General features: G+C 40.2%; 1 protein-coding gene across 7 annotated transcripts in view; it reads left to right on the forward strand.

The window, feature by feature from the left end:
* Nucleotides 1-27973, forward strand: part of KIF16B (kinesin family member 16B) — a 212348-nt gene that overhangs the window by 47524 nt on the left and 136851 nt on the right. The gene's annotated exons all lie outside the window — the stretch shown is intronic.

Consider the following 27973-nt stretch of genomic DNA (forward strand, 5'->3'; position numbering starts at 1 on the left):
TAAAGTCGGCAAACAGGTTACCATTTTTCAGAGATAGCTACAGTATGTCTGCCAAATACAATAGAAGTGGAGTTGTTTGTGTGTTTGGTGGAGTAAACATTTGAATTCTTGGAAACGGGTAAATAAGTATTCCATACTTGTGTGTTTTACACATTTAGGGAGAGTATTTTGACTCCCCCCATCCCTCCCTCACTTGATCTTTTCTACTTTTGGTTCAATTAAAAACAGAAGTGTATTGAATATTCAAGGACATTCAACATGCCTTTTGGCTTTTGCTAAAACTAACATGAAAATGATTCATCTAATGAAAAAAAAGTAACATCTCCCAGAAGAAACTGGCATCTTCCTACAGTTCACTTGCACAGCCTGGTTCTGGTTCAAAAATTGCTGAATGAAATTTTTTTTAGTGGACCTCTTCCTCTACTCTAAAAATGCTAGACAGAGATTTATTGTCATGTTCATTGAGCTCTTACTGTGTGCAAAGTACTGTACTAATAATGCAGATTTCCAAGATGAGAAACTGCTGAAAGAAGGCCTTCCAGTGTCAGCAACCATTTTTTTTCCTAATGCAAGCGAAAACTATATTCTTTTGTTTCTCATTCTTTCATGTTTAAGACCAACTGCCTAGGATGGCTGAAAAATGGTTATAGTGTTTGAAGTGTTGGTAGCACGAATCTTTGAAGTTTAGCTTACTCCTGTCTGTGATCATAGGCAAGACAGTTCAGAACCTTTGGTCTTTGGATTTGTGGAGGAAGGTTATTCAGAACTGAGTTAATTGTTACATGCTCAACATATTGTTTGGAGTCCCACTTCCTGCTTCTTTTCTTTTACTAGTGGAATGAAGAGGTCATCAACATTAACATGATAGCAGAGGACTTTAACATTTGGGATTAGTTTTTGCAGTCTGGGTTGTGTGATATGCTAAATGCTGCTTCTTTTCTAAAAGCTCTTGTCAGGAAAACAGTGTTAAAAGATGGTGCAGAAACTTTGAAGTTATTCTCTGCCCTTCACATTGGGCATGCAGTTTAAGTTGGGTATGCTGCATTGTGTAATACTAGGGCTAAATTTGAATTCCTGGAGCTCAGAGATGCCACTGTGCACTGAGCAATCTGGCTGTATAAGAGCAAGACACCTAGGTAGATGCCATACATAGATTTTCTCTTTTCTCTCATGATGTCTGTTAGTCTGTGGTCTTCTCTTTGCCTAGGACAACCAAGCACCCTGTTTGAACACCTATTTTGGTCTTGGAGATATTCCAGGGCCATTTGCTTATTTTAAGGTTTATAAGAGATGAAGCCTGTTGACCTTCATTTTTTAACCAGATTATCCCAAGTGCAGGCTAATTTCAGGTGCACTTTTGCTATTGTAAAGAGTGGGAAAAAAATCCTTGGTTACTTGTAGTTTGAAGGTTAGTGGATGCTTGATGCCTATTGGCATAGGAGGTGATAGTAATAAGCAGATTTAAGCTTTTTATCTGATTTACCAGTGCAGTAGTTCTCCAGATCACTGCTCCAGGGTACCACACTGCTTGTGCAAGAAATCTTCTCAGTGGAGCCTCTAAATACTTAGTTTTACCTTTAACATCATAATAGGCCACTAAGCTAAACTGACCTCTGCTATTGACTCCATTTTCTATAAATCTGATGTGTTCATGGTTTTGTCAGAAGCATAAACATGAGGAAGAGAAATTACAGTACAAGGATGCCAAGGGTTACAGTAAAGGCTGCTGATGTTGGGGGCTTTTCCATTCCATTTGTCCACTAAGCCCAATTTGGATTTTTGATGGGATTTTTCCTTGAAATGTATAATGTTGTTTTCATTACATTTACTGTCCCTAAATCTTGGCATATCTTATTGCAGGTAGAAATGAGAGAGGTTGCTTATTATATGATAAGCTTGGAAACTGGGGGATTGGTGGGTGAGTCACCAGAAAACTGAATTTCATTGGGCTGGGGGACTGGAAAACTGAGGAGAGAGGAAGAAAGGGAACCTATAAATGGGAGGCGGCCTCTTCATCACTTTCGATAATTCTCACTTCAACAAGTAATTCCCTCCCCAGGCCCACACTCCCATTAGAGGAGGTGTAAATTTTAAATAGTATGGTGAAAAAGCATATCTTGCCAGTTTCTCTAATATTCTATTAAATGTGGCATGAGGTGGATTTTAAAGTGTCATGCAATAAGAAGGGTAGTTTTCTGGTTTTCCATAGTACCCAATAGTAGGGAACAAAACAGGACCCCAGTAGTAATAGTCATTGTCTTTGTGTTGATTTTAAAGGTTGTGGCTGTGATGCTGATGTCTTATCTTTGTTTCCTACTGATCTTCCCTGTTAGCCCACTTCTGCCTCAGCAACTCACCAGAAGCTCAAAGGAACCAAACCTTATGCCCCTCTGGGCATCAACACCACTCCTGTCTGTTTCTCCTGAACTACCATTACTATTTCTGCACTAAGCTATTTTAACACACGACAACTTGAGATGTTTTGCTAAGGCATAGCCTTGGTGTCACACAAGCGAATAGGATAGAAATGGATGTGTTGGAAAGGAATACTGTACTCTCATGGCATTGCATGAGATTAGAAGGCATGTTTATACTTTCAAAAAGTGTAAGTATAATGAAAGTTCAATCTATTAGACATTTTATTGAATGACATTTTGCAAGGTTTTTTAGTAGGTTGTGCATTTCTCCTGGCTGATGAAATGTTGTTTTTAGATGAGATGCATAGGTACTTTAAGCCAGATTGAGGAATGTAAATAGTAAACTTTATTTATTTGGATTTTCATTGACATGGATCCCATTAATCTAGAATTTATAATTATTTGGATTGGCTGTTTACTCCGGTTTCTTCCTTTCCTATTCCTCTCCAGCATAGAACAAAGCTATCCTTCCTTTGGCAGCATTAAGAAAGGGATAAAGGAAGACAAGTTTGTTCCACACTAGCTTAAAAATTTTCAGGAGATATGCAAAAAGATAAGAGGAGAGAGACGCGCATATAGACTCCTGAATCTGCAGCTGTCCTACAAAGATGTTAAAACAAAAAAGGTTATTTCACACCACAATAATACTGTCAAATTGCATTTTAAAAATATTTCAGCAATCTATGCCTCCTTCGTTAGTCTGATGAGTCAGTTTTTACTGTACCTTAGTGGCTCAAGGGTGACTTGAATATAAATATACTGCTTTCTTTTGGTTTTTTAAACACTTTCAGTGAAAATAATTTTCATCAGGGAATCCAGAATCAAAGCACTTGTAACCAGAACATTTCTAAATGCTTTTGTCTAGTGGCCGGGTCTTCTTAATAAAGCACTGCTGTGGAGTGCCGAGTTCCCCTCGAAGCTTACTATCTGCCCATCATTTTATACTCTCCTAATTTCAGGGGCAGAGTTTAAAACATTTGTGAAGGGCTTTGAGTTCCTTTGCAAACCGACACTACAGAACTTGATTCCATCAATCAGTTGTATTTATTGAATGCTTGCTGTGTGCAGAACTCTGTACTAAGCTATTGAGAAAGTGCAGTTCAACCGAGTTGGCAGACATGTTCCTTGCCCACAGCGAGCTTAAAGTTGAGAGGGAGATTTTATCTAAGTTCCTTGACTACAACCCTGCCCGCGCACTTTGCTCCTCTAATGCCAGCCTACTCACTGAACTTTGATCTTGTCTATCTTGCCACCGACCTCTTGCCCACGTCCCGCCTCTGGCCTGAAACGCCCTTCCCTCCTTCATATCTGACAGACAATTACTCTCCCCACCTTCAAAGCCTCATTGAGAGCTCATTTTCTCCAACAGGCCTTCCCTGACTAATCCCTTCTTTGCTCTTTTCCCACTCCCTCTGTGTCACCCTGATATGCTGCCTTTATTCACCACACAGTACATATCTGTAATTTGTATATACTGTTGTCTGCCTCCTCCTCTAGACTCTGTTTGTTGTAGGCAGGGAATGTGTCTACCAACTCTGTTATAGTGTATTCTCGCAAATGCTTACTACAGTGTTCTGAACCCAGTAAACGCTCAATAAATTTGATTGATTGAAATCCCTAATCTAGGTCTGGATACAGTTTTCCATTCGAGAGACTTCTCTTGTAGACTAAAACTAGCAGTTTGAGGTAAGGGAAAGAACTAAAGTGCAGAAAGTCACAGACTTGTGTTATTTTAGCCACTCTAAAGGAACAGGGTATCTCTATTGCAAGTCCCTCCCCCTTCTTATCTGACAGACCACTACTCTTTTTATTTTCAAGGCCCTGGGAAAATGACATCTCCATGAGGCCTACTTTGACTAAGCCCTCATTTCCCCTATTCTCCCTCTCTTCTGTGTCACCTATGAACTCAGACCCCTTGAGTACTCGATATTCTTCCCACCCTGGAACGCTTGATAGTCACCCCTTCCTCAGCATCACAGGTCTTATGTACGTATCCTTACACTCTGCCATTTCCCTGTTCTGTAATTTATTTTAATGCCTGCCTCCCCGGCTAGGCTGAAAGCACTTCGTGGGCAGAGATTGGGTCTACCAACTCTATCGCGTCAGACTCTCCCAAGAGCTTAGTACGGTGCTGTGCGCCCAGTAAGAAGCCCAGTGAATGCCACTGATTAATTGGTTGTGACCCATTTATTTGATCGGATAAGTGCATAGCTATTTTATTTAGTCTTGAGAAGAGCACATTACAATCTCTTTTTTTAATGCTATAGCATCCCTGTGTTCAAGCCAGCTAGATCATAAATTGAATGAGTTGTGGTCCAAATGCAGTCTGTTAGACTTTTGTGGGTCTATAAATAGTGCTTATAGGATTACTTAGCTACTTGGAATTTGGCACATTAACATAAAATACCTCTTTCTCAGTTTGGCCTCCTTGCCGGGGTGCTCTTAGAATATTGACAAAGTGCCTCTCTTTTTTTCCCTGTCGATGTGTTTGCATCTGAGAAGTTACTGTTCTGGTAAATCTAGCGCAAGTCCAGCCGGGAGTTGATTTCTAAGGACCCCAGTGAAGGAATTCACTACTACCCCTGGTAGATCGTTGTAGTGGCTATCTAGCAGTCAAGTTGGCTTATGAAGCGCCTTGATTGACTTGAAGGATCCTTATTTGGTCTGGCTCTCCACAATATATTAAGCATCGTTCTGGGTGAATTCAAAAGTGACTCTAAAAATAAGAAGGAATTACCAGAACTTTTGAATAATTTCATATTGATTTATTTTCTGGGCATTCCTTTTTGTTTCTCCATGCTGGCATTTTCAAAGTGTTGTAAAGGCCCAAGGGTGTGCTAGTGTGATTTCCAAAAAAACTCCGTTAGTTCTATGCTTCAAAAATAAATCACCAGCAAGTTTGGAGGGCAGTGTTTGAGCTGGAAACTGCCTGGCAGATGGCATGACAGAATGGGCCGATTCATTTTAATGTCTGTCCAAAGATTGAACTGGGAATGAGCAGTTACCTATTCCTCAGAGGTTTGGGTTCAAGTCACCAAACATTAGGGTTTTCGTGGTTTAACGTGGATACCTGGGCCCTGCCCTAGGAAAACTTCAATTAGTCCCCTTGTTAAACTTAATTCCATCCATCCACTGTAACCAGAGTGCTCTGACTGTTGCTTATGGGAACAAGAATGGTGGGGCATGTTAAATATTGAAATTGTAAATTATTGAGTTTTAATTAAAATTGTACTAAATAATTCTTAAGTTCTCTCTGAGGAAAAAATGCAAAGTTGCAAAAGTTCTTCTAACAATAAAAAAGTTACCCATCGTAAAGGATATGTGCCCTTTTGGATTTTGGATTTTTTCAGAAACTTTCTGGCACCTGGTATGAGAAAATGGGAATAGTGCTCTTTATCCATCTAGAATGCAGGCATGTTTGTGGATTAATTGCATCTGTATATATATTCCATAGTGGCAGGCCATTCTTGGTACTAGTTAATTTCATTTTCAGGAGAAAATACAGACAGAAAACTCTTGTCTTTAGGTAGGTAAAAAACTTATAAAAGATTGTTAACATCCTATTTTATGTTTGTGTGGGAAGCCTGGTGAATGTCTTTGGAAGCTGTGTTAATAACCACGGGCTCTTCACAGCAGGCAGACAGGCCGGACACGTCGTTCAGGCCCAAAGAACATGCTCCCACATAGCCGGGCAAACCAGTCAACAGGAAATATCCCGGGGAGGCAATTCTCTCTGATTTGTTTCTGGAAAACATACCTTAAAGCCAAGAACCACCTCTGCTGTGGCCTTCATTTAGGCACACTTAATCCCCTCACTTTCTGGCATGGAAGTCACAGTTGGGTTTGCTTATGAATTTTGCTTTTATTTTCAATCAGTCGTATTGAGTGCTTCCTGTGTTCAGAGCACTGTCCTAATCTCTTGGTAGAGTTTAAAATAACAGAGTTGGTAGATTCCCTGCACCACAACGAGCCTTACAGTCTAGAGGGAGTTTTTGGAAATTAGTCCATCATAGTTCTGGAGGCAGACCTTTTTAAATCCATTAACTCTGTGCCTCATTTAGGAACAGCTCTTGGAACCTTCCCAGCTCAAATTTTTGACTTCAGGTATCACTGCCAGTTTATGGTTACGTAAATAAAAAACGTGAAGTACCTAAGTCTCTTTTTCTGACTCTTTCTTGTTAATATACGCTACTGGTTATACATATAATTTCAACCTTTGTTCTCATAGTCAGGAAAGTATCAGACTCACATATTGGTAACCATAAAATTTGGATGCTTCTATTCTGAAGGACTATGGGAAAGATCTGCAGTGCAGTCCAAAAATAAATTTAAAACATATCTGTAAACTTTTTGAAGGCAGGAACTGTTTTATAAGTTTGTTGCATTCTCCCATATGCTTATAGAAGTTTTCAGTGGTAATATTAATGGATTAGTCATCTTTGAAGTATTTCTTCTTTCTATTCTGTTTGCTTTTGCTTCATTTCAACATACGGTCAGTGAACTGAAGAAGAGAATTGGCTTTAAAGGGAGAAGGCAGACAAAATTTTCCTGATGCATCATTGTTTTAATACCTGTTTAGGAGAACTTCATTTTATGATTCACTAATTCTGATTTTACCCGTGAAGTGTGAGGAATGTTGCTTGAAAGCGGATTTATAAGATGTAAACGTGTTGTAAAAAGAGGAGCTCCCATTTACATTTGAAAGTTAGCATAATTTTTATACACTTCAATGCATTTTTTCTCCGTTAGATTACTCATTTAAAATTTGGCTCTAAATATGTATATTTACTTCTTCAGTTATTTTTCCTCTGTAATTTTGAATATGATTCAATTTTCAATTGACCCCTTCAGCAGTAAGCTTTAAACTCAAGTCTCCCTAGCAACAGTATCTATGAAAGATAAGTTTGAGTTGCATGACATTAATAAGGCAGCAGCTAGCATTAAGAGATGGCGGTTAGCTAGCTTCCCAGCTGATTTTTTTTTCCTCTGCATTATTTAAAGGTGATAGCAATGTCCCTCAATTCCAGACAGCACATTTTAAGTATATCAATAAGCATCAGCCTGACGAGATAATTAGTGTATGTATATAAAAAAAGAACAGTACAGACTCATGTAACATAAATATTTATTTTCAGAAATTCCAATTCTTGCCAGAGGGCAGGCTGATAAATTTCCCATTAACAGAGAACACATGATTATCATCATCACCACCTCCTTTCCCCTCTACTCTCCTTCTTTTTCACATTCCATCATGATAAAGGCATGAGCTGGAGATAACTTTTCTAGGGAAGCACCTTGCATCGATCATAATGCAGGGAAGTGAGTCCACGTTAGGTATGACTTCTATTTGTGGGAAAGTAAAAGCGATCTTACCACCCAAGTATATTATTGAGTGCTGACTGGATGCAGAGAACTGTACCAAGTACTTGGAAGAGGGCAATATAACAGAGTTGTTGACCCGTGCCCTGTCCACAATGACCTTATAATTAAGAGGGAGAGATAGACGTTGATATAAATAAATTGTGAATATGTATGTAAGTGCGGTGGGGCTCAGGGTGGGGTGAATAAAGGGTGCAAATCCGAGGGCAGTGGTGACACAGAAGACAGTAGGAGAAGAGGAAGTGAGGCTTCGTCAGGGAAAGCAACTTGGAGGAGATGTACTTTTAAGAAGACTTTGAAGGTTGGGGGAGAGTGATCGTCTGTCAGTATGAACGGGGAGGGAACTCCAGGCAAGAGGCAGGATGTGGGTGAGGGGTTGGTGGTGAGATAGACGGGATCGAGGTACTCAGTGAGTAGGTTGGCATTACAGGGATAAAGTGTGTGGGCTGGGTTGTAGTAGAAAAGCAGAAGTAGAGGAGGGAGGGGGTAAAGTGATTTAAAGCCAATGGTAAGGAGTTTCAGTTTGAAGCAGAGGTGGTTGGACATCCACTGGAGTCAGTCAGCCTTATTTATTGAGTGCTTACTGTGTGCAGAGCACTATGCTAAGTCCTTGGGAGAGTACAATATAACAATAAACAGACATTTCCTGCCCACAATGAGCTTACAGTCTAGGTGGGGAGACAGCCAGTACTATAAATAAGGAAGGACTCAATTCAGATCATAGTACTGCTCATTCCTAGAACATCCCTGGAGGAAATTACATGAATCTTGAAATTGGGACTGAACAGTTTTGAAGAAAAGTGATCCAGGCACCAGATTGAAGTATGGATTTAAGTGGAGAGGGACACGTCAGCAAGACGGCTGATGCAGTAATTGAAGTGGGATAGGATAAGTGCTTGGATTAATGTGGTAACATTTTGGATATAGAGGAAAGTACTCTCCTGGTTTGGCTCACCCAGGAAAAACAGTGGCAGTGACTGGCTCTTTGAATATCAGGTACTGACCCTGGGGTCCTTGGCCCATTCTGGCTTATCTTGTCTTCATTTTTCTGTTTTGTAAGGCGCGTTTCCTGTGATTCGGCTCCTTCTGCTTTAAATAACCCTTACCAGTTGATTTCTTCGTATGGCTCTTTGAAGGGCATTTAACAACCCTTATTATTCTCTGTGAGAGAGATTTTGTGTTTATTTTTTCACTGTTGCTTGCTTATCTTCTATCTGCATCCCATAAAAATGTTGTTCACTATTGATTTAGAGAATATATTTGTTCACTACTCCCTATTGCATCTTGAAAATTTGGCTCATAAGTCTTTATGTAGCAAGAACAATACCCAAGTTTTCCACAAGAATGAACCCTTTTAGCATTTTTATTATTCTTGTCAAGCTTCTCTAGAATTCATTTGTCCTTCTAATAAAGACTGTAGAAAGAATGCATTAAAATCATCCTTGAGTGTTAGGATTATTTCTTATGTGCTATAACCTTTGTCCTTATTTGCATAAACACAAAGGATGTAAATTTACAGGCTTCACTCCTCCCTGCTACCCAAACATTCTTTTCTTTTTGTATTTTGTCTGCACACTCAGTAGAAAATGAAAAATCCACAAACTTGCTGAACTTATAACACCAGATACCCTGTACCTAACAGGGATCTGCTGCTTGTGTTTTCCTGAATCACCTTCCTCCTCCCCTCTGAATTTAAATCAGATTGAACAGGAACTGTGATAGTAATAGTATTTATTAAACACTTACTGTGTACAGAGCCCTAGACTAAGCACTGGGAAAGAATAGACAAGTGGGGATTAGACAAGGTCACTGGCCCTCGAGGGACCCACAATCTAAAACAACTCATTATGGGCAGAAATTGTGTCTACCAACTCTGTACCGTATACTCTCAAGTGCTTACTACAGTGTTCTGAATGCAATAAGCACAGAATACCATTGACTGATTAAAAGGGGAAAGGGGACTGGCAAACAGACACATAAGGAGAGATGAAGCAAACCCAAAGACATGGACAGTGTCACAAATAAAAAGAAAGATCAGTAGAATTCTGTGGTAAACAGAATTTCAGGCTCCTCACGGCTCAGGGACCGCAGTCAAGTCACAGGCCGCAGCCGGTCTGTCCGGCCACAACGGCCACTTCCACGATTTTTCTGAGGTTCTGTGGATTTTGGGCATGCTCGATCTATCCACCCAATGATTGGCATATAGTAAGTGCTCAACAATACCACAGTGGCTATTTTGATATCCCAGCTTCCATCTCTGTGGTCCCACAGACCCAATGCTGGGGCCTGCCCCTTCTCTGTTTCTGAGCAGACGCTCAGCCTGCCGCTCTTCAGCCCATTTGCTGATTATATCACTCTGGGGCAGTTTCTCCTTAGACTGGGATATGGCTCTGTAGAGCACCACACGAGTTTGGACTGACAGAGTTAGTTCTGAGTCCAGATAGCTTTAACCCATGTATTTCTGCTTGGGACCCAGATTGCGCACGAAGAGGGGTGGAGAGGGCATGTTAGATGTAATTCATAAATCTTCTCTTAAGGACAAATGAGAGCACATTGATGCATGTTGCCTATTTGGAAGTCTCTGTGGCTCCCGTGGGATTTCATGGGAGGATATAGTGAGTTGCTCAAGCAGGTCTTTGTTCATCTATAAGAGCTGGTTTCCTCTTTAACTTTTACCCTGGCCACAACCCTTTTTTAAAGAAAGAAACAATTGGGGATTTGGATAATAATAATGATGGTATTTGTTAAGCGCTTACTATGTGCTGAGTGCTGTTCTAAGCAATAATAATAATGTTGGTATTTGTTAAGCACTTACTATGTGCAGAGCACTGTTCTAAGCGCTGGGGTAGACACAGGGGAATCAGGTTGTCCCATGTGGGCTCACAGTCTTAATCCCCATTTTACAGATAAGGTAACTGAGGCACAGAGAAGTTAAGTGACTTGCCCAAGGTCACACAGCAGACAAGTGGCGGAGCCGGGAATAGAACCCAAGATCTCTGACTCCCAAGCTCGTGCCCTTTCCACTGAGCCATGCTGCTGCTTCTGCTGGATTCCACAGTTTTCACTGCTTTGCGGGTTTCTTGAATGGTATTCACAGGGAGGAATCAGAACTTCAATTCATTTGGGCTCCTAAAATCAGATTTTGCCAAACTCTACAGTTTCTTTCCCTTTTTCAGTGTCTGGCATGGTTTCCGCTGTCTCATTCAAAAGCTTGGTTACCTATGTTAGTGATGGCCCATAGTCTGAAATCCCGATAAAAAAACTGCCAGTATCCAGTTCACTCATTAAGTGTCCCAAGTGTGATCTTCTCTAATGAGTGTTGCATAATTCTGACTTCACTGCTGGCGATAACTTTTCTGAGTTCTTTCTAATCTTTCTTTATTTTCTGAATTCTTTCTAACCTTTCTATATCAACAGCAACTTTCTACCACTTCATGTTAACTAACAAACCCTGGGACAGTACCCTGAGCAAAACTGAAACTTGTTTCGCCTGAAGAGTCTCTCAACTAAATGGGAGAGATCTTGGTTTTTGATGTGTGCTCTGTTCTCTTGAATTTGACTTGTTTGGCAACCTGATTTGTACTTAAATAGTATATTCCTTCCAATTCATGTGGTAGTTCAGAATGAAATATTTTGGGCTGTACGCTCAGCTGGCCCTCACCTATCTCTGGCTTTTTCTTAAACGACCTAGGGGGACGTGTTCCCATTTTTGCGCATACCAGGTGAATGGCATGATATGTGCGCATTTGTTGGAGTCGGGACTGTCTCGATCTGTTTGCCCGAAACTGTACTTTCCCAACTGCTTAGTACACGTGCCTCTTGCAAACAGTAAGCACTCAAATATTATTGATGAATATAAAGATCATATAGAAATATCAACTGTAGGAACAGTTTGTATTTGTTGCGGCCAATCCCTGTTTTGAAGTCTAAAGTAGATTACGTCCACTGCAAAAAGCCCCATCTGCTCCGTTACCTCCGTAAATGTCAAGACAAGATTTGCTCTTTATAAGATAAGGCCGGTTTTTATTGGTTTTGTATTTCTTTGCATGTTTTATTATTCTTTCTTAATAATGACTCTTTGATTTTGCTTACCACCAAAGTCAGACTTAATGGTCTCTAACTCCTTCCTTAGTCTTTTTCTTAAACAGTGGGCGTTATATTTATTCCCTTGGCTTACACTTTCTCCTCTCCAACATGCTGTTAACATTTGTGAGTTTGTTTAATGGCTGTTTTCCCTTTGGCCTCCTTGTCTTTCGCTCTTTACAAAGGTTTTGCTGAAAAAGAGCCATTCTTTTTTTTGATAGCAGGATATCTTGATGGTCTGCTCTCAGCAGTTAACTTGTAGTTTTCAGGTGGATGCAGATGTGTCTGAGGCTTTGGTTAACTGCTCCCAAAATGTTTCCTCTGCCTTCTTGGTCCTAATTTTTGTTCTATTAGTTTTTTCATTTTAACAAGGGCAAATTTAAAGTTTCCAAGATTTTTGTAGAACAGAAAGTATACCGTGATTAATGATATGACTGATCTGTAAGGAATTATGAGCATGAGTAGCAGTATCACAGGAAAAAAAAAAACAAACGTAAGGGGGAAGCCCCACGCCTTTACATAGTTTTCTCATCATATTAGCCAGTGCCTTATTCTGCCTGAAATTGCAGTAGATTTAATTGTCCTTTGCCCTTTACCAAGCCCTTTATCTGACTCCTTACTATTTATTTTTTCATGTCCCTCATTCAATCTGCTCTAAAATTTGCTGGTTCTTCACTATAGCAGGGATTAGGGAATGTGTCTGCTAATTCTGCTGTATTGTTCTCTCCCAAGCACTTAGTACAGTGCTCTGCTCATAGTAAGTGCTCAATAAATACCATTGATTCACTGATTACAAACCTTTTTGAAGTACACCCTTCTAGCACATAGCCCCTTCTTATTACCATCTAGTCTTATTTAAGCTTCCTTTCTCCCTCTCCCCTTCCCCCCATTTCTCTCATTTTCCCTGCACACTGCCTTTTCCTCTTCCCTTCACAAATCCTCAGGCACATGCACGCACTCAGAAGTCCTTTCTAGGAGCTGTGTTCCTTCTTGTGGAGAGATGGAACCCCAGTTGCTGAGGCAGGTAATGAAAAGAAAAGTCAGTGGTTGTCTTTTGAAGCTGGAGACTTGCGCTGCTGCATCTTTTTGGGCTCCCCAGAGTTCCCCATTTTCTGTCCCTCATATTTGCTATATGTTTCCTTTGAAGTACACTCAGTACCCCCTCTTCCTCAGTGGTTTCAAGGATCTTTGATAGACAGCTTTTGCTCTAGACCATTTCAAGGTTTTCCCCTTCCATTCTACATTTTTCCCCTTCCATTCTACACCTGAAACCAAACCCCCTAGAATAAATCCTCATTCCATCATGGCCGAACTGTTGAAACAGGTCATCTACCTATGTCAAGTTTCAGGTATATGCATATCAAATGACAAGATGGTGAATTGACTATTTTTAATATGTAATTACCTGCTTGCTTTGCTTTCACTTGCTCTTACAGCAAGCAGTTCAAGTGACATGGCCAGCCTTTTAAAAATGTCAAGACTAAAAATTTCATAAAAATATGCAGATTTCCATTGGGTTGCTCTTTCCAACACATTTCATCTTTCAAAGTTAGTCTGATTTTCTCATCCTGAGTAGTGAGCTTTGGCTGACTGCCTGTGCTAAGATAAGTAAGCCCGAAGGTACTACTGAAGTGACTGAAGAGCTTTTAGCATACAGAGTACCTTCCACCTAGTGCATTTAGAAAGAGCAACAGAATGAAATATTAATCCCTAACGTGGTGGCTGTGACCATAAAAAGTAGCCCTAAATATGGATGCCCAATAATTACCCATTGAATTAATTAGTTCAGCTTGTGCTTGAGTTAGGCGCCTTTGTTCATCTTATCACATCAGACATTATTCAACTTGTTTGAATTCCATGTCAGGTGCCAAGCCAATTAAACCCAATCCTACTTTGTTCACATTAATTGGTAAAACAGAAAACAATTGTATGAAAAGTGCATAGCACCTCATTTCTTACTTAAATATTCTTTTGATGGGAATAAGAGGGTGGTTGAATTTCATTTATTTAAATATTAACTTTTTTTGAACAAGTAATTTAATGTCTTAAGTGATTGCCCAACATGTCTCTCAAGAAAATCAAAATGAGCGTTTATTGGCCTGGATTATCGGATTTACAGTTTCCATTTCTGTTTCCAGTGAGGTTAAGGTACAACTGCATTTAACCAAGCCTCTGTATCGAAAAGCCTTTGTGTAGGCGATCTCCAAATCTTTTATTCTAGTTCCATGCTGCTCCAAAATATGAGACAAGGTGATCAGCTAAGTTTTTTTTCAGAAAGCGAAAGGTGTTATCTCGTTACCGCTAACAATATTATGGATTTCTTAGTTCTGAATTTAATAATCATTGGGGTAGCCTCTAATGCGAATGTTCTGCTAGAGAATGCTTTTTGGTTTCCCAGCACTAGATGTCAGTACAGATATGAAAAACTGCTTCCCAGGGGTGGTTCATTGAGAGATCTTTGGTCATAAAGTAGTTCGAAAAAACATGACCAATATTGTTAAATGGAGGATGCCAAAACTTTGTGGTGGTATCAGTCATGAAGAATTCAATATAAATATCCATTCAGAGGGAGAAATCTGAATGAGGCCAGCCTAAAAAATGTTAACTAAAAAAAATTTGTTTATACGTTTCTGTGAATTCTCTTTTTTTCCATGTCCCCACTGCTGTTTCTTAATTGTTTTTCATAACTTCCAAACATCAGGTAGATTCCAAAACTTTCCATAACAGATTCATGTAATCATCATTTATGATACTTGAAACTGTAAATCCGTCTTTGAAAAATCAATTTCTTCCATCCCGTTTCTTATTCTGTCCTTTGCCTCATAATACCGTACATTATTTTTGTCTTGCCACCCAGTGTTTGCTTGATGAATTTTGCTACCCAAGGAAATATTACATGTCATCTGTCTACATTTTTCTGCAACTTGGGCTTTTCATTCATTTAGTCATATTTATCGAATGTTTACGGTATGCAGAACACTGTACTAAGCACTTGGGAGAGTAGAATATAATAATTGAGACACATTCCCTGACCACAACGAACTTCTAGTCTTGATGGGGAGACAGACATTATAAATAAAATAAATAAAATAAAAAATTATAGATATGTATATAAGAGCTGTGGGGCTGGGTCGTGATGAATAAAGGAGCAAGTCAGAGTGATATAGAAGGGAGTGAGAAAGAGGAAAGGAGGGCATTAGGGAAGGCCTCTTGGAGATGTGCCTTCCATAAAAGGTATATTCGTCTGTCTCCCTCAGTTTCATGAGCACCATGTACGAACCGTAGTCACTCTCAAATGGCAAGAATGGATTTCCAACAGTGAGGTTCTGGAACAACAGGGCTTGTGGTAACACAGTTTTGCTGAGTGGGATATTTGAAGAGAATGTAAGATAATCAGTGATACTTACTGAGCACTTTCTAAGCACAGAGCACTCTATTAAGTGCTTGGGAGAGTTCAGTACAACAGAGTTGGTAGGCATGTATCCTGACCATGGTGAGTTTACAGTCTAGAGGAGGAGATAGACATTAGTATAAATAAATAACTTTATAATAATTTATATAATGATAACATGACTCTATGATGCAATAAAATGGGGCATTTGAAAACTACTATGTGTTAATAATAATTGTGCTATTTGTTAAGCGCTTACGTTGTTCCAGGCACTGTACTAAATGTTGGGGTGGATACAAGCAAATCAAGTTGAGCACAGTCCCTATCCCACGTGGGGCTCAGAGTCTCATTTTACAGATGAGGTAACTGAGGCCCAGAAAAGTTAAGTGACCTGCCCAAGGTCACACAGCAGACAGGTGGCAGAGCTGGGATTAGACCCCATGCCCTTCTGACTCCCAGTCCCGTACTCTATTCACTATGCCATGCTGCTTTTCTAAAGACACATGAAACAGAGTCTCAAGCAAAGTAATACAGCCAGGCCACCTCAAGACATTTTGGCCCATAGGAAAAACAAAGAGACATAGAGGCCAATTGAATCATGAGGCAGACGTTGGAAAGAGAAAAAAGGGTTCTAGCCAAATAGTGCACTATCAAATGAGTAGATTAGCCTATATGATTGAACTGGCCGTAGTTATAGCCAGAGAATAATAATGTTAATAATGTTGGTATTTGTTAAGCGCTTACTATGTGCCGAGCACTGTTCTAAGCGCTGGGGTAGTCACAGGGGAGTCAGGTTGTCCCACGTGGGGCTCACAGTCTTAATCCCCATTTTACAGATGAGGTAACTGAGGCACAAAGAAGTTAAGTGACTTGCCCAGAGAACAAGCAACAGCTACAGTAGGCCATTAGGTTATAACTGGGACAGGGCAGCCAAGCTACCAGAATTGAAGATCTGCCAAGCGAAAGCATAATATGGCTGAGACATGCACATCAAAATGGCGAGCAAGCATTTGGGGAGCATGTGGGTACTGGTATAGTGGTGTCTAGGAACGAATAATAGAAACTAAATAGGTATCACCACTGTTAGTAAGTTTACCCAGGATGAGAGTAAACTATGAGAGATTATTTCACCATGAGTTTATCTGAAGTAAGAGGTGAACCAGAAGACAAAAGGGTTAGTAAAACCAGAACCGGATAGTGTTTCCGGGAGAAAGGAGTGGTCCACGGTTTTAAAGGCAGGAGTGAGGTCATGAAAGATTAGGGCATAGTGCAGTCCATGAGATTTGGCAAGGAAGTAATCATTGGTGACTTTGGAGAGTGCAGTCTCTGAAGAGGGAAGAAATTAATGGGTCAAGTGAAGTGGGTCAAGAAGTGAACTGAAGGATGGGAAGTGGAGGCAGTGGATGCATATAACCAATGATGATTTTGGAAAGGAATTAGGAGCAAGAAAATGGGACAAACAGCTGGATGGTGCAGTGAGATCCAAATACTTTTTTTTTTAAGTCACGGAAGATGCAAGCATGTTTGAAGGCAGAGGGAAAGGAGCCATCAGAGAATGAGTGGTTGAAGATGATGACGAGAGAGAGATGAGTGAGAACAAATATTTTAGAAAGGTGAGAGGGGATAGGGTACATATTAAAGGGGTAGATATTGAAAATAACAGTAGATCTCTTGAGATGACTGAGACTAGGGAGAGAGGGGTGTAGGGGTAGGAGGGAGTTGGGGAAGAGAAATGGAGACTTTCAGGGGTTCATGCTTGATACTGTCAGTTTTGTGACACACAATTGTCAAGGTCATCAGCTAAAAATAGATGGAGCAGTGATATCATTGGGGACTCCAGAAGATAGTAAAAGGCCTGGAATAATGAGGGAAGCAATAGTCACAGAAATCAATGAAGAAGGAGAAGTAATGGTGCTGAGCAGAAGAGAGGACAGGATTATAACTAGTGGATTTGAAGTGGGAGAAGTTGGCCTGCTGCCTAGACCAACAGCAGGATATGATAATGCACCTAGGGAAAATAATCCAAATTATACGTACCTGATGATGGTCTTAATTAATCAGGAATCACTGCTGACTGCTCTTTCAGACCCCAGTCAGTGAGCAGCAACAGCCAAGAACAGATGCATGCTAGGAATCATCAGGAAAAGGACAGAAAGCAAAACAATAGGCATAGTTCGGCCACCATAAAAAAAAAAAAAAGTGGGGGTGGTTACTTGCATCTAGAATACCATGTACAGTTCTGGTCAGACTATTTTGGGAAAAACTTAGGATAAATGGAGATGATAGAAGAATGGAGAAAGAAGCTCCCTTATGAGGATACATCAAATAAGCTTGGACTCCAGGCAAGAAAGATGCAATCTGAGATGGGGCTCGTTTGAAGCCTACAAAACCATGAGGGCATGGAGACAGAATGAAACGGAACCTTTATTCAGCAAATCCCACACCACCATCATAAGGGGACACCCATTGAAGCTTTAAAGTGGAAGATTCAAGATAAAAGGAAACATAGAGCAGCATGTGGTTCACATGTGCAACTCTTTTACCCAAGAAAATTGTACAGGATGGTATGGGATGAAGAGGGGATAAGTTGAGCATGTTAGTTGGCTCATCCTTAAATATGAGGGTGGATGTCAAGGAGGATAACTGTCTGTTTCCTCTAAGGATCTTATTGACACTGTTCCCTCTGTTGACAGAATATGGGACTGGGTAGACCATTAGTCTGAGCACCAAGTAGTGAGATTTCTTTTATTCTTGTGTCAGTAGTCCTTCAAAACTCCTATTAGCTCCTGCTGTCCAATGCTGATTTCCTGGACTGTGTTTCTACTCCTGAGGTGTGTTGGTGACATCAGAAGTGATCTCTTGCCACATCTGACCCACATATGTTTTGGCACATGAGCCTGAGTAACTCAGGTTCCTTGGGCTCTTAGGGATAATATGTCTTTCATCAGTCTTGAATTTCCATCATCTTGAGTACCATATATGAATTATTCCATTTATTTTGTATATTTGCTAATCTGATCTGTGCCCTCCCCTCTACCCCCAACACATGGGGAACCTAATTCTGATTTAGTCTCAGCTTCCTCTTTATCTCTCCACGTAGTAGTAGTGCTTCCTGTATATGCCCTTATTGTTGATGAATTTAAAAAAACATTCAGGGGATCGACCTAATTTTTAGAGCTGATCAGTCTTGGCTCCAGTGATTATCATCTCTCAGCCTCAGCAATCTGGAAATGAACGTGTTATGCACGAAGGGCACAGAGGCTGGTGGATACTGAGATTCAGCATTCAATCATCTATTAGTGTGGGTGGGGTTACTGTAGATAGTATATTCCAAGTGTTGTCAGGATTTTTCTTCCTGTCTAAGAAGGGAAATGTATCACTCATCTTCCATTCCAAAATGAAGAGATTCTTCTTGGGCTGTTAAAACACTGAAAATTAATTAAGCTCTGCTCCGGAGTGAGACAGTAAAACAAAGATGGCATCTATAAATCGGGTCCTGCAGGAAGATCCTTCAGTTTAATTTGTTTACAATTCACATCTCCCGCTTCGGGTGGGAGCAAGTTGGCTGCCATTAATGATAGTTAAAATCCCACTGGTGTATATATAATTTGCAGATAGAAACCGCCTTTACATACTAACTACATTGACCCTAGATAATGCTGTGGGCAGCTTTAGAGGGCACAACACCCATTATCTTAATATGAAGAGCAAGCTATGTGATTCCTCTTCAAAATTAAATTAACAGAACCTATTTTTTTAAACTGGTGGTATCATAATTACTCTATGTGAACTCTATTCCATCATTTATTAGAACTTTGTGACCCCTTAAATATTATCCTAACAGTAAGGTAACAAGAAAACAGTTTCAGAAATAATTTAATGAACAGCACATAGTTTTTTGTGGTCTCAAGAGACCATTAGATTGTAAGCTCCTTGAGTGCAGGGATCATGTCTGCTAACATACTCTCCCATGCACTTAGTTTAGTGCTCTGCATACGTTAGGAGCTCAATTAAAAACTGTTGATCGATGGGAGAGTAAGACCTTGTAAATATTTTACAAGCATGCCTGCCTCAATGCCTCTCAAAAATCTATTCATGCTTAACTATCTGATCATTTTAAAGAAGAATCATTTTAAAATGATGTCTTTAAATATTCATAAAGACCTTCATAAAAATATGGGTGACCAAAAAAAAATCCATCACCAAGTTGTTGGTAACAAGTCACTGGGACATTTAATGACTGTTTCTACATGTTTCTAAGAAGCCACATGACACTTCCCCCGCAACTGATCATTATCCTTGTTTAAGACATTGCCATATATGAGCTCAGATCACTTAGCATCTACTTAGCAACGAGCTGCCCTTGCTGTGGCTCCAGACCTTTAGTTGGGGCCACCATGGCTCGGCCCCAACTCCCAGCTCCCTGGCAGTCTCGCTCACCCCTGCCATTGGCCATCACTCCCTTCCTTTTGCTGGCTTTCTATTGCACTCAATAGATATCATTGATTGAGTACAACTATTTTTTTAAGATCTGTGTTACACATTTACTGTGTGCCAGGCGCTATACTAAGCCCTGGGGTAGTTACAAGGTTGGACACAGTCCGGGTCCCATGTGAGGCTCAGTCTTAATCCCCGGTTTACAGATGAGGTTACTGAGGCTCAGAGACGTGAAGTAACTTGCCCAAGGTCACTCAACGGACAAGTGGCAGAGCTGGGATTTGAACCCAGGTCCTTCTTACTCTCAGGCCCGTGCTCTGTCCCCTAGGCCACACTGCTTCTCAAGTACTCTCTGAAGTAGTTAGTCTGACAGTAGAATGAACCATCTTAAGCCATTCTGAAAATATCCAGTGAAATCTGGAAGAGATGTCAACAGAAGTCACTCAAGGAGGAACACCACCCAAGGATTATATATGGAAATCATGAACCTTGTATATCAGTTACTTTGCAAGAGTGTATGCCTAATGAGGTATTTTATGTAGGCATACATATGCACCCCACCTTGTAGTTATTATGCTAAATAGCAATATAAATATAGTCAGCTATCATTTATGGAGTGCTCCTTTGTGCCTGGTTTAGTGCCAGACATTATGCAGAGTGTTGCCAGGTGTTCTTCCTTTCCTCTCAAGATGGAACAAAATACAAGGCTGAAATTGCAGCAGGGCTGATTCAGGTTAAGTCACAAAGAACAACCTAACAAGAGTGGTTTAATACTGAAATGGCTCCAGTGTAGAGGTGTCTTTTAGAGAGTTAGAAATTAGGGCAGACAACCATCTGTCTGATTTAGTTACAAGCTCTGCCCAAAGGCATCAGGGGGACTGCTTTGCCTTTGGAAGTTGACTCACCCCTGTCTGGGAGTCGCGGTTTCTTTCTCCACTGCACTGCAAATGCTCATCATGCAGGGATCGAGTTTCATACCATTGGGGTGCGGGTTTAATTCGTTTTAATCCTGTAAAACCTTACAGATCTAGTCAAAAGGAACGAAACCAATTTCCTACTATGTGAAAGTAGAGTTGTGGCGATGCTTTGAGGTGAGACTTATGATATATTAATACTTTATACCTCTGTGACATAATAGTGTTTGACAAAATGCACGATGAAAAATAGCCTCGATGAAAACGGGAGGACCTTAAATTGGCTGAACCTAAGATCATTTGCTTTTTTCCAATGCATGCGTGTTTTCATTACTGCAGATCTGATCATACTGTAATCAGACTTGAGTAGCAAGATTATTGCTCTAATTCTGGAGGTACAGTAACTTCAAAATCTTACCTGTTTACCAAACAGTGTGACATAATGGTTTCTCTATCTTTAAAACAGAGTCTTCAATTGAAAGGAAAATAAATCCCAATAATTTGGAAATGCAACTCTATCTTTAAAGAAAATATATATATAAATACTCTATTTTTTTTTATAATAAAATAAACTTGCTTGAACTGGAACATATTATGACAATTTTGGGAAGAGTTTTAAAAGAAAGAATTCAAACCTATTTTTATTAAAGGACAAGCATTCAAACCCAAGAAGTAATGTTTCCTTAAGGCCATACTTTATAAAAGCTGTAGATTTGATTAATATTCATTGTTAAAAATAGTCAGGCTTAGTATTAGATGTATTACATTAATTCTAAAGCGAATGAAAGTGTCTTTTAGAATAATCATACTTTGTATTATATATTTTTTCCAAAGAACTCAAGGCCCTTTACCAAAATTATCATTAATTTTGCCACTAGCCTTACAGTAAATAGGGATTGGACTCCTCCTGGTATTTAGATTAATGTCCCGTACAGTGGGAAATGTTTCAAATCCAAATTTTTTAAAAAAAAACCTGGTCATTTTCTTCAGCTGCATGACAGATCCAATACATCATATTGCATAAAAGTTTGAAGAAATTAATCATATTTCACCAAGACCAGATTTCCTGAAGTGTATAGCATGTTTCCAGAAATGCTATCAGAACATAACTTATGTAACCTTCCTTGTTTAAATTTGATATGGAGGTCTTTTTCTGTTAATAGCTTTATTTAGAGAAGCAGCATAACCTAGTGGAAAGAACATCGGCCTGGGAGTTAGAGGACCCTGATTCTAATGCCAGCTCTGCCTCTGGTTTGCTCTGTGACCTTGGGCAAGTCACTTAACTTGTCTGTGCCTCACTTCCTCCTCCGCCAAATGGGGATTCAGTATCTGTTCTCCCTCCCACTTAGACTGTAAGTCCCACTGGGAGAGGGAGTGTGCCTGTCCTGATTTACTTATTCTACCATAGAGTTTAGAACAGTGCTTTACACATAGTAAATGCTTGAATATCACAATTATTATTATTTTTATCTGATATGAAATTGATAATCCAACAAAACAGTCATTGTAGGAAAGCAAAATCAGGATTCCAAGGTGTCCAACTGGTCCTAATTAAATTTTTTTTTTCCAAAGGCTAGATATGCAATTTTTTCATTATGTTTACTCCATTTTTCCAGTATTGGCTTATTTGGCCAGTTATTTATGCCACATCTGTCATTTTAATGGACTCTGATTTTGAGGAATGGCTGCTGCTCACATGAGCCTCAGCCACAGCAGCTGCATTTTAGCCGAGAGCTGTTGTACTACAAAACGACATTTTTCCGACATTGGTTGAAGCAGCATCTTTAATGGTTTTTCTTAATTGATGAGGGTGGTTTGGCTCGGAGCAATCGGAACAAGCAAAATCAGATTGTGAAATTTCCGCTTAGCTGTGGTTTGCTTTCATGGCTTTAAGATTGTACTTTCAGAACAGAGAAAGAATTTTAATAGTCACTTTTGGCAGTTTTATTGAATCTGTGGGCTAATGTGGCCACCAAGTGGGTTTGGTCATATGCGTAATAAGGCACTGAAACACTAGCTTGTGTGAGTTTGTCTCAGTGAATGCAGCCACTATGCCTGTGTTCTCAAGACCAAGTAAGTCATCTAGCAGCTAACCACAAAACCCCATACTCTGCCTTGATTCTGCCTCTGCACCCTGGAAATAGGCCTGGTCAGCTCTGCAGACAGTGCCAACGGGAGTCCGGGTAAACCCCACTGTGATGGCCGTGGAATCTCGCTGACCTCACGGCCTCCTGTCTCTTCCCACTCCAGTCTATACTTCACACTGCAGCATGGATCACCTATCAACAAAAACATTCAGTCCGTGTCTCCCCACTCAAGAACCTTCAATAGCTGCCCATCCACCTCGTTATCAAACAGAAACTCTTACTGTCGGCTTTACAGCACTCATTCAGCTCACCCCATCCTACCTCCCCTCAGTGATCTCCTACTAGAGCCCAGCCTGCACGCTCTGCTCCTCTGGCGCCAGGCTTACTCACAGTGACCCAATCTCATCTGTCTCACCGCCGACCCCTTTCCCACGTCCTCGCCCTAGCCTGGAACTCCCTCCCCCTCCGTATATGCCAGACCACCACTCTCTCCACCTTCAGAGAAAAATTAAGGTCACATCTCCATTAAGCCTTCCCCGATTAAACCCACTTTACCCTGGCTTGCCCTCTCTTCAGCGATGTTTGTAGACTTGGATCTGTGACCTTTGGCATCTGATATTTGCCCCACCCCAACCCCACAGCATTGATGTACATATCTTTAAATTATTATAAATTACTTATTAATTCATATTAATGTCTGTCTCCCCCTCTAGACTGTAAGCTCATTTTGGGCAGGGCATGTGTTTTGCTTTTTTTCTTGTCCTTTCCCAGGCTCTTAGAACGGCACTCTGCACATGGCTCTCAATAAATGCCATTGATTGACTGACTCACAGGGTCATCGAGAATGTCTGGCCTTGACAGGCATGTTCTTTGTTGCTTCTCTGTGTCCTTGCCATCAGGATAAAATCATGTCTTTCAGCTGCTACTCTGAAATTGTGAAAATGACCCTATATTGTCCACAGTAACTCTCTCTATTCTCAGTAGTAGCAGTTTTTGAGAGTATATGGTGAGTTGTTTATAGTGCTTACTTTGTGTCAGGAACTGTTCGAAACACTGGTTAGATGCAAGGTAATCAGGTTGGGCCACATTCCCATTTTACATTGAGGTAATTGATGCACAGAGTAGTGAAGTGACTTGCCTAAGGTCACACAGCAGACAAGTGTGGAGCCAGGATTAGAAACCAGGTCCCTTTGACTCCCAGGCCTTGCTGCTTCTCGTAGTCCACTCCAATAAGCAACGGGGAAGTACAGAATAAATAAATGAAGGATTCTCTGCCTAGAAGGAGTTACATTCAAGCTGGGCAGACAAACATAAACACATTTGAAACTACAGTTGTCAAAATACACAACAGTACACACACACACAAATGTATATTTTTATATATGCACCTGAATGCTAAGAGTGGGTATTAATCTATGATTTTATTTTTGTAAAATGGATGATCTTATGAGTTAGGTGCAGAGCGCAGTTACCAAGTAAATCCATCCACTTGCCATATATAAATTTCAATTCAAATTGACAGATTTTGGGGAAATAAGATTTTTACACAGTTTTAGACATTTGTTTTATGCATAGGATGTTATGATCAAAACCAGGAAGACTTCAAGTTACCTTTGTGAACTCTTTTGTTCTGATTTAGCATGAGTCGGTGGACAACTTTAAATCCTAAGAGAATTGTGTGTATTCATGCTTCATAAACTTCCAGAGTGTAACTGGAGATGCTCCTTTTTCCTTTTGAAGATTTATCCCCTTTCTTGTACCTTCAAAGTGTCCCATATCGCACACTTAGATTTATTTATATTGACAACGAGTCTAGCCGTTTACATTTACTACTGTAAATGACTGCCACCCTGATGCTAAGTAAGAAACTATGCTTATAGAAAATGTTTCCTTCAAGGAAATGACCTCGTGTGATGCTAAACAGCTTTTCCTCTTTCGGCTTTGTCGTGTGTGTTTTTATGTGTGTTCTTTCCCCTACATGAGTTTGGCAGCTTGCAGTATATTTGCTGACAAGCCTCTTTTATGGTTCATGTTGATGGCGTTCTGAGATTAAGACTCCATCCTTCCCTGGATAGCGCTATCAAAAACCTCCCGAATCTCATGCAAAGTTGTGGTGCCTGTGTTGTCTCTGTTTTATATGTGGCCTCAACAGTCACAGCCATCACTTGTAATCTCGTACAGATATTTTACTGCCAGGCGTCTAAACAGTTTTTATAGGTATCCAGTCTTTCTGTGGTGTTGTGTTCTTACTGTACATTTGGAGTAGATAGCTGTTAAGGGAATTAGGGATCATTCCCCTGACAGTGTGGGTCTATTCTGGTTGGATCTCAATGCAGTGATGAAAGAAGTGGTTGTGGTTACAATCAGGGGGAACACAGTAAACATTAGTCTCCCTAAAGTGGGATTTGTCGGGAGACAGGGTAAGGTGAAAAATTGAATGTCTCATCTCAACGCTGAACAGTGATTTCTCTACCCGTGCGGAGTAGTCAGTAAGGCCAGTGAGAGACTGACAATCTATCCTATGCTAATGAGCACATAAAGGTAATTGTATTTGCCACTTCCAGGGCCTGATGGCCTTTTCAAGATTGCCTTAGTGTTTTCCAGTGTCCTGTGCCCCCTGCTCCAGGAGAGACTGAATGCTGTCATTGTGCAAGCTAGGTGGTCTGTCTTTCCATGGTAATCTGCATCACGTGGTTTGAGACTGCTTCACTGGGTCTTTAAAAAGTTTGTTTTGATATCCCTGCCTGCTGCCTATTCCCCTTTCCATTTACTATTCATCCACTGTTTGGTTATCCCTTCTCATCACGTGTCCTGCCTAGGGAAGCTTGGTTGCTTGTGAATTTCTGCAGAAATTCCATTGGATGCGGATGCTTCATGCTTTGACTCTTCAGAATGTCTAAGGCCAATCTTAACATTTGGACCAGTTTCTCCTCTCTGAAGGGTGATCCTCAATGGTGGAAGGCATATTTAGAAAACCACTGTAGTGTTCTTTCCTTTTAAAAAAGTGATTTTTTTCCCCTCTAATGAAAGTAGATTCATCTGCATTCTTTAGTAGAGGTATGGAGTGTTCATCCCCCACTAGACTGGAAGCCACGTGAGGCAAGGATCATGTTTATTAACTCATTCATACTCTCCCAAGCTCTTGGTACTGTGCTCTGCCCAGAGTAACCATCCAATAAATACTATTGATCAATTGATTTATAGATCAATTAGATATTGGTAATAGATAATTAGTAGATTAATAGAGAAGTATCATGGCCTAGTTGATAGAGCATGGGTCTGGGAGTCAGAGGACCTGGATTCTAATCCTGGCCCTGCCTGATGCTTGCTGTGTGACCGTGGGCAAGCCACTTAACTTCTCTGTACCTCAGTTCTCCTGTTCTCCCTTCTACTTAGACTGTGAGTGCTGTGCATTGCTTTGAACAGTGTTTGACCTGTAGTGCTTAATAAATACCCCCAAAAAGATGACATCTGAAGTGTAAATTTGGTAAATTGGCTTCAAAATAAGTGGGGGTTTTTGAAAGTATTTTCTAACTGTGGGTTACTTGGAATAGTATGCAGTGTCATTTGCTTTATCCTATCATAAAATTCTTTGTGTTTATACCTTTTTTAGAATCTGATATGTATTGGGAAACTTTTGAAAATAGAAATAGTTTCATTTTTCAGGTAAGAAGTAGCCTTTTGCTTTGACACTCACAAGGAAGGCCAGATGTGACTTTCAGAATAATTTTTGCCTTTGCTCGGTGGTGTTCAGTCTTTGTAAAGGTCACTTTCGTTGTGGTGTATTGAGTCTTCACCTTTCCAAAATAAATGCCAGAGATACATGTGACTGAGTGAGTTTATGGGTATGTGTATACAAATGTCTGCTCTGATTTTATTGTATCTAGCCCAGCACGTAGTATAGGATAAGAGTTTAATAAATACCACCATTACTAGCATTATTATGAAATTAAAACAGTTACTTGTTGGAAGTTTTGTAGTGAAACATCATAATTAAAGGAATTTGTAATTTTTAGTTAACAATCCTTACCTATGGGGGGTAATTTTTAATTGATGATAATAGAGATTGAATGCATAAACCTTAACAATCAACAGTAATCTCAAGAGTAAAGCTGGAGTCTTTATTGGGAAAAGAGCACCCTTGAAAATACAGAAAAACTACAAAATGCCACTCCTGCTCTTTAGAAGTTTATTATCTAGCGGGAAGGACCAGCCGACATAAATTGTATTAACTAATGTATATTAAAATATTTAAGAACATCTGAATAATTAAAAGTTAAACAATCCATGATAAATAGTTAATAATGACAGAGTATTGAGGTGGCCAAGGGGAAGACATGACTGGGAAGGTAGGCGATTAATCAGAGGATGCCCTGAAGGAAGTTACTTTTAAGACTTTGATGGAGAAGTGGGAATGAGGTTTGTCAGCACCTAGGAGAGATTGGAAGAAATGCTTGAGCCATTAAGCGTCGAGAGTGCAGAAAACTAAGGTTTGTCTGGAGGAGAAGAGAAGACTCTTGGGTGAAGGAAGCAGATAGGTGAGATGGAACCAGCTGTAGATAGAAAACCTGTCTACCAACTCTGTGATACTGTACTCTCCCCAGCATTTAGTACAGTGCTCTCTAGACAGTAAGCTTGCTGTGGGCAGGAAACGTTTCCACCAACTCTGTTATACTCTCCCGAACACTTAATACAATCTCTGCACTTAATAAGGACTCAATAAATATAGTGGATTGATTGGTACCAGAATAGAGGTTTTAAGGCTGGAAACGTAGGAGAAAGGAAGAATTTGCTGGATTTAGAAAGATTGAATGTGGGAAGTGAGTTTTGTGGAAGCATGGGATAAGTGATGGTTTTCTCGTGATGGGAAAATAGAAGGATAAAGATTGGGAAGGAAGGTAAGTTTAGTTTTGTCTTGAGTCTTTAAAGCACTCAATCATCTTGCCCCTCCTACCTAGACTAAGCCTCCCTTTTCTTCAGCTCCCCTTCCACGCTGTCCCGTCTCTCTCCCTTTGCTCTCCCCACCGTCCTTGCCCCACTGCACTTGTGTGTCTATGTATATATCTATAATTCTATTTACTTATATTAATGCCTATTCACTTGTTTTAATGTCTCTTTCCCCCGTTCTAGACTGTAAGCCCAGTGTGGGCAGTGATTGTGTCTCTTTGTTGCTGAATTGTACTTTCCAAGCACTCAAGTACAGTGCTCTGCACACAGAAAGCACTCAATAAATACAATTGAATGAATGAATGAATGAATGAATGA

This window comes from Ornithorhynchus anatinus, chromosome 9 (assembly GCF_004115215.2).
Source record: "Ornithorhynchus anatinus isolate Pmale09 chromosome 9, mOrnAna1.pri.v4, whole genome shotgun sequence".
In the NCBI taxonomy this organism is placed as follows: domain Eukaryota; kingdom Metazoa; phylum Chordata; class Mammalia; order Monotremata; family Ornithorhynchidae; genus Ornithorhynchus; species Ornithorhynchus anatinus.